Raw genomic sequence first — 7,201 nt, forward strand, 5'->3', positions numbered from 1 at the left:
GTGTTTCGTGGGAACTTTATTATAAACATAAAATGAACTATTTATGCTGTCAGGTTCCAGGAACTAAATTACATTTAATACCCACAAGATAAGAGTAGAGTGCCATAAACGATGTCCTTGCTTTGATATGATCCCCATAAGGAAATAGTGTACATCAAAGTGTATTTCTATGGTACCAAAAAGAGCAACGTGTTAATGAGTTCATATAACAAACTCTCAGACATACCTTTACAGTATATTCTCTTCTCTTGTTATTGGTCTCAGCTGATATTTTATATCTGACTACTAATCTATCACAATGGTGGTTTGTGTCGCCCCTTGTGATGTTTATGACTACCAGTTAAATACACTGTCGGCACACAAAGATCATGAGAAATAAACTCATTCACTTTTCACACTATAAGTCACTAAACTCATAAATGGGTATATAAAGTAATATCATACATTTAGCTGGTGTTAATGAGGTGTTAACACTAGATAGTCGCGCACGCACACACACACACACACACACAAACGCACACGCACACACACACAAATTACACACACATCATTTTGGCTCTGTATGCCACCACGGTGGATTTGAAATGAAACAATCGAGATGTAATTGAAGTGCAGACTTTCAGCTTTAATTCAAGGGGTTGAACAAAAATATTGTATGAAACGTTTAGGAATTGCAGCCATTTTTATACACAGTCCCCTATTTTAAGGAGCTCAAAAATAATTGGACAAATTAACATAATCGTAAATAAAAATGTAATTTTTTTATACTTCGTCGAGAATCCTTTGCAGGATTGCAAGCATTATTCTGCTCATGTGCTTGGTCGAAAGGGATTGCCGAGAAGACCCGGTTCGTCTTCTGAATGGTGAAATTTCCAGCATTAAATTCTCTGGCAACATCTGGGTGTCTTGTTGGTAGTTCAGACATGTCATGGAGATGAACTGGGATCCAACGGGCTTAGTTAGTGTGGTCCAGTGCAAAGAACCAGGGGACGAGTTCTGTCAGAGTATCGAGGTACATGCTGAAAGAGGACTGCCGCAGGGATCGCACATAGACCAGTAAACACAGCTCCAATGCCATGACTGTTGCCCAGTACTGGAATTGAGGGCAGCTCTCTCCCCTCTTTCGGCACCATTCATTAAATCTCAAAGGCTCATCTTCTGTATCTGTGTCACAGTTATTGTAGGCCCGATGTTGCAGGATGTATAATGCAGCTGCTGTGACTTGGTGGGCATGTCTGGTGCAAGTAACATGTGCTGCACGCTGCTCTGTCCAGGTAGAGGAGAATGGGAAGAACAATAGCCTTCAGGACCAGGATCTTGCCTGTCATTGTGAGGGGCTGTGCACTCCACTCGCAGATCTTCTTTTGGACTTGGCGGATGGTCTCCTTCCAGCTGCCGGAGGCCCCTCCATCTTTCTGGTAGGTGATCCCCAGCAGCTTAATGTTTTCCGTCTTTACAGGGAAGGAGGTAGCCAGGTTCTCCTGCCAGTGCCAGTGCCGCGACAGAAACAGCTCACACTTACCCCTATTGATCAGGGCGCCAGTGGCTGCACAGTAGTCCTCTACCACTTTCGTTGCCGTGGCAATGGAGCGGCTATCTGTGCCGACGATGGTGATGTCGTCCATGTACGCCACCACCTTGAGCCTCTCCCCCCGGGCCCCTGGTAGTGGGTAGCCCATGATGTTGGGGGAGTTCCTGATCTTCCGTAGGAACGGCTCCAGGTAGATGACGTACAGCAGAGGGGCCCAAGGGCATCCCTGCCGTGCTCCAGCTTTGATAGGGAAGGGGTCCGTCATATGGTTGTTGATCCGAACTCTGCTCGTGATGTTGTTGTAGCAGAGTTCGGTCCAGTGGAGCAGGTGCTGGGGGAAGTTCATGCCTCTTACCACCCTCTGCAGGAAACCATGGCTAACCCTGTCAAAGGCCGTCTCCTGATCCAGACTGAGAAGGCCTAAAGGGGACCTCCGCTCCTGGGAGTGCAGGATGAGGTCTCTCACCAGGAGCAGGTTGTCATTGATGGACCTACCGGGTACAGGTTTGGTCTGGGGCAGGTTTGTCCAAAGGGTCAAGAACATGCTTTTCCACAGCATCATCGTCTTCCAACAGAAGTTCCTGATAGGGCCGAGCTATGATGCCATCTGCGATAAGTACTTTGAGGGAGGATGTGACATCATCTGCCTCATCCAAGAAGCGGACATTTGGCTGATGAGGGTAGACTTTTGTTTGTGGCTGTGTTGTGTCTCCTGAAAATATACGTCACCACCATGGCGCGCTGTTATGATGCGTAACTCCGCCTACTATCGTCTACTCCTCCTACTATTTCCGGGTCTGTTGTGTATAATGGAAAACCAGAACTGATCAAAAGCGGGCTAAAGCGACCCGAACCGACCTGAACCGACCTGGGCTGGGCTGCAGATGGAAAAGCGCCATTTGTGTTTGAGTTCCCCCAGCCCACCATGCCCAACGTGGTCTACATGGGGGAATTCCAGTGTAAGCCGGCCCAGCCCCTTCCCAGAGAGATGGAGGAGTTTGTTCAGAGCGCCAGGGGAGCACGGGGTGATTGTCATGTCTCTGGGGACTCTGGTCAATGCTCTACACAACGATATCGCTGAAGAGATCGCCAGTGTCTTTGCCAAACTGCCTCAGAAGGTACTATTTAATTGTTCAAGAAGGTAGAAAAAAAAGAATAACTCTTTAATGTATTATTGAAACTACACTTGTGTATGAAAAAAAACAATTACTAAATCAAGTATAATGTGACATTATACTAATTCAATGTTGTTGCTAGTTATTACAGGTTTATAACACAGGTATAAGGTAAGGTGAAGTTGAACCAATTTTCATCACCATTATATTTACTTATTTGCTTATATTTATATTTATATTACTACTCCCCTTCCCATGTGTCCCCAGCACTACCATAATTAGACCCCTATACTTTCTTCTATTTACCTTTTTGTTTCTTTTTATTATTACTACTCGATCTTTTCAGTTTGTAAAGCGTCTTTGAGTGTGTAGAAAAGCGCTATATAAGTCTAATGTATTATTATTATTATTATTATTATTATTATTATTACTACTAGGTGATCTGGAGACATGTCGGGGAGCGTCCCTCCACTGTGGGTAACAACACTCTGCTGGTTGACTGGATGCCTCAGAAGGACCTCCTGGGACACCCCCAGACCAAAGCCTTCGTGGCCCATGGAGGAGCCAACGGAGTCCAGGAGGCCATCTACCACGGCGTCCCGGTGCTGGGCATCCCCGTGTTCTTCGACCAGTACGACAACCTGCTCCGCCTGCAGGAGAGAGGCGTGTAAAATAATTATTTCAGTATCTAAATATAAAATATCAAAGTGCAGCCTGCTTTCTTCAGATTGCATATAGAAAAGGTATTTATTATTATCTTTTGCAAAAGGAGAACAGTTTACAAGCATGGCAAGACAAGTCTTTAACAGTGAAACACCTCAGAAAAGTGTTTAACACAGAGGAAACATACATTTTTATACAGATGTAACAGTCACGCCCTCAGGTGAGGTACAGGCCAATCACAGGCATTTCCTGTCTGCATCTGTGATGAAGAGGGACTAGCTGTGATTTAGAGGATAGGGGGAATTGACCCCTACTTTCTCTTATGGCACTTTTCCACTATCGTGCCCGGCTCGGGTCGGGTCAGCTCGCTTCGGCACGCTTTTGAACAGTTCTGGGTATTGGCGCTTTTCCACTATACACAAGAGACCAGGAACGAGTAGGAGGAGTAGGAGATAGTAGGCGGAGTTACGCGTCATAACAGCGCGCCATGGTGGTGACGTATATTTTCACGAGACACAACACAGCCACAACAATAGCAACATGGAGGAACTTGAAGCTATCGTATACTTTTTCCTCGGCATGTGGTATATTATTAACCGTGGTTTTTGGGAGAGAAAGAGAAAGAGAGAGAGGAAGCTATGTACACATAATAAAGGCATGTTTTTTGAACCCTTAAAACCACTGCCTTCACTTGTCTGCTTTATGAACTGTATGAGCATATGAGATGGCTACTGCCTGATCGATGTCGACACTGCTCGTAGTGAATATAAGCACTTGACGCATGTTGAACTCCTGGTTCATTGAGTTTACTCCCGGTTCACTTCTCAGGGTGGCACCACGGTGGTTCAGGGCTCAAAATGACCGTATACCGATGGTGGAGTTAGCCAGCATAGTCTTGTCTTTTTACCGTGGGTTAGGATAACAATTCAAACGTGTCCGGATAGGGGAGAGGACAGGGAATCCAAAACCATTTGAATGGTGTCGATACAACACTCTTATCACGGTCGACACAGCGCGGAGCGAATTCCCTGGTAGAACTTCTCTCCCCCCGCTGTCAACGGGAGTTTCAACCAGCAACACCATAGGCACAGCACATCGCCATAATAGCATTTTTTTTGTTATGCTTGTTGTAAATAAAAGTTCTATGATGCATTGAAATGACATTAAACTAAGATAATACGATGGTCAGCATAATTTTTCGAATCTTTATTAATAAGCTATTACAGAAACAGTAGTGACATAGAGCGAAATCTGTTGTGGTATTTAAAGATGGCGGTTAGTGAAGAAATCTATGAACATGGGATGACGATTTCCATTGACCAATCAACGGTGTGCAGCGTCACACGTCACACGCAGCCTGGCAAAAAGGTTCCGGCTCTCAAAAAGGTTCCTGCCCTCGAAGGGTAGCTAAAGAAGCGTGCCGTACCGCGCCATGCTGATCCAGGCCGACAAATGGAAAAGCGCCAAAGAAGCAGGCCAGCCTGGGCTGACCCGGGTCAGCCCTCTAGTGGAAAAGCACCATTAGAGACACAAAGGTGGAAGAGGGGCACACAGGCCACAAACTGGTTTGGTCTGGCTTTAGATGGTCTGGCCTGAGGAAACACAAAGGCCAGGAACTGCTTCAGATGGCTCAGTCTCTCTAGGTGCAGGTCAAGAGAAAAGAGAGCAATCAGGTCTTTGTAATCAGTTTAGCGTCTTTGAGTGTCTAGAAAAGCGCTATATAAGTCTAATGTATTATTCTTCTTCTTCTTCTTCTTATTATTATTATTATTATTAAAAGTAATAATTTTCTCCTACAGGTGCCACCAGGATCCTGGATCTGGCCAGTGTTAGAGGACACACCTTCCAGCAGGCCCTGGACGAGGTTCTCCACCACGGCCGCTACAGGCAGAGCATGCAGAGGCTGTCCCAGAGCCATCTTCTGGGTGGAGTTTGTAATGCGTCACAGGGGGGCGTCTCACCTGCGTACAGAGGCCTACAGGATGCCCTGGTATGTGTACCACTCTGTGGACGTGCTGCTGCTGCTGCTGGCTGCTGGGACGCTCCTCCTGCTCTCCACCGCCGCCCAGCTCAGACTCCTGTGCTGCAGAGGGAAGAGGAGGACCAAGGCCAAGCAACCCTGACCTCAGGTTGATGTTGTTCTATGATCCTGTACTTCTGACTCCACTGCAGAGTCACTACCCATCTCCCGTCGGAGACTGAAGACCCATCTCTTCAGGCTACACCTTAAACCCTTCTTTTCCTCACTCAAAATGTTCCTTTTCAACTCATTTGGCATGGGCAATGGTTATTTTTTGTAGGTACTAGTAAGCATACTGGCTAGTACTACTAGCACAGTCTTTGCCGTCCAGCTGGTCATATTGCAAAAAAAGATAGTGATGACACCCTAACCCTAATCAGTACCTCACTAGCCTGTGTTGGATTTCAACAGACACTGGAATGGAATCACTGCCATGTAGAGTTGCTGATTTAAGAACAATTTGGAATCTGGTCTCTCAAATTCTTTTCGAGAGCTGTATAATATATAGTGAAGATATGCAGCCAAGTTGTCAATAAAACTGAAATAGACCTAACATACACCTACGAACAAATATCCCATGTGTAGACTAGGTTTAAAATGACTGGTTTAACGGACTTTAATTGAATCTAGTTTTAAATGAAATTAAAATGATGTTCCCAAAGGTTTAGATTTAATTAGCGTTTATTGTAAACTTAATGTATAAACTAGGTTTAAAGTGGTGCAACAGGATTAAAAGTTAAACCATGTTGGTGCAACTCAGCTTCAATGTTTGTGGAGTTACTAGATACTAGTCACTAGAGTCTAGACCACATGTGTCAAAGTCAAGGCCCGCGGGCCAGATCAGGCCCGTGATTGAGTTCTCTCTCTTCTGCTGCTTCCTGCTTCTGAGTAGATTAGACGTGCTTCTCCCTCGCTCCTCTCCTCTCCTTTTTTCTTGCTTCTTTTTTTATAGTTTTAACTTCTTTTATTTCTTTATTTTACGTTTTTTATATAGCTTTTACTACATTCTTTTATATCCTCTTTTAAACTTTTGCTTATTTTGCTTTCTCGCTTTTGCTTATTTTTTGTCTCTCGGACACCGGGCAGAATATCCTCTCGGCGCGGACACATGTCGCCTTGCAGAGGCTGCAGCGGATATCTACAGAAGATTGCAGTACTTGAAACAAAGATATTTCAACTGAAGGACTCTGCAAACCGAGTGGCACCGAGTCAGAATGCTAACGTGAGTAGCACCCGGCCCACTGAAAACGATACTTTCCCTCTGAATGCCCGTCGGGGAAAGCCGGCGCCCTTGACTCTGCTTCCCGCAGACAGTGACTCTCAACCTGAGATTAGTACCGCGACCGGCTGGCCGTCACTGGCTACCCAACAGCTACTGTGTGAGCCTGGATTAAAGGGGCTGCAAGATAATGATGCTACAGCACAAGCTAACAATGCTAGTTCAGGGCCCACCTTAAAGCCAGCTACCAGGCTTAAGCAGCACCACGGTAATGATGCGACAAGACCAATAGCAACTTTAATTATTGGTGACTCTGCTGTAAAGCATATCAATATTGGCAGTAAGAGGAACATAAAAGCATACTGCTTCCCTGATGAGATGGTTTATAACATAACAGAAAAAATCCCAGAAATCCTGTCTGCCCATGAAGATGTGAACAAGATTATTCTACATGTTGGAACCAATGACATAGCCAAACAGCAATCAGAAATACTGAAACGTGACTTTGTCAAACTCCTAAAGATGTTGAGATCCTTGAATGTTGAATCATACATTAGTGGTCCCCTGCCTTCAAATGGACGGAGAGTTAACAGATTCAGCAGGCTACTCGGAATAAGCACATGGCTATCAACTACTTGTCACCTGCATGAAGT

General features: G+C 45.2%; 1 pseudogene across 1 annotated transcript; it reads left to right on the forward strand.

The window, feature by feature from the left end:
* The first annotated feature begins 1,983 nt into the window (after positions 1-1,983).
* LOC308172398 (UDP-glucuronosyltransferase 2B10-like) lies at positions 1,984-5,432 on the forward strand (annotated as a pseudogene). Its single transcript has 4 exons — positions 1,984-2,221; positions 2,416-2,649; positions 3,084-3,313; positions 5,119-5,432. The product of its transcript is annotated as a UDP-glucuronosyltransferase 2B10-like (transcript).
* The last annotated feature ends 1,769 nt before the right edge of the window (positions 5,433-7,201 follow it).

This window comes from Nansenia antarctica (genome assembly GCF_963989245.1).
Source record: "Nansenia antarctica genome assembly, chromosome: 17".
Taxonomy (NCBI): domain Eukaryota; kingdom Metazoa; phylum Chordata; class Actinopteri; order Argentiniformes; family Microstomatidae; genus Nansenia; species Nansenia antarctica.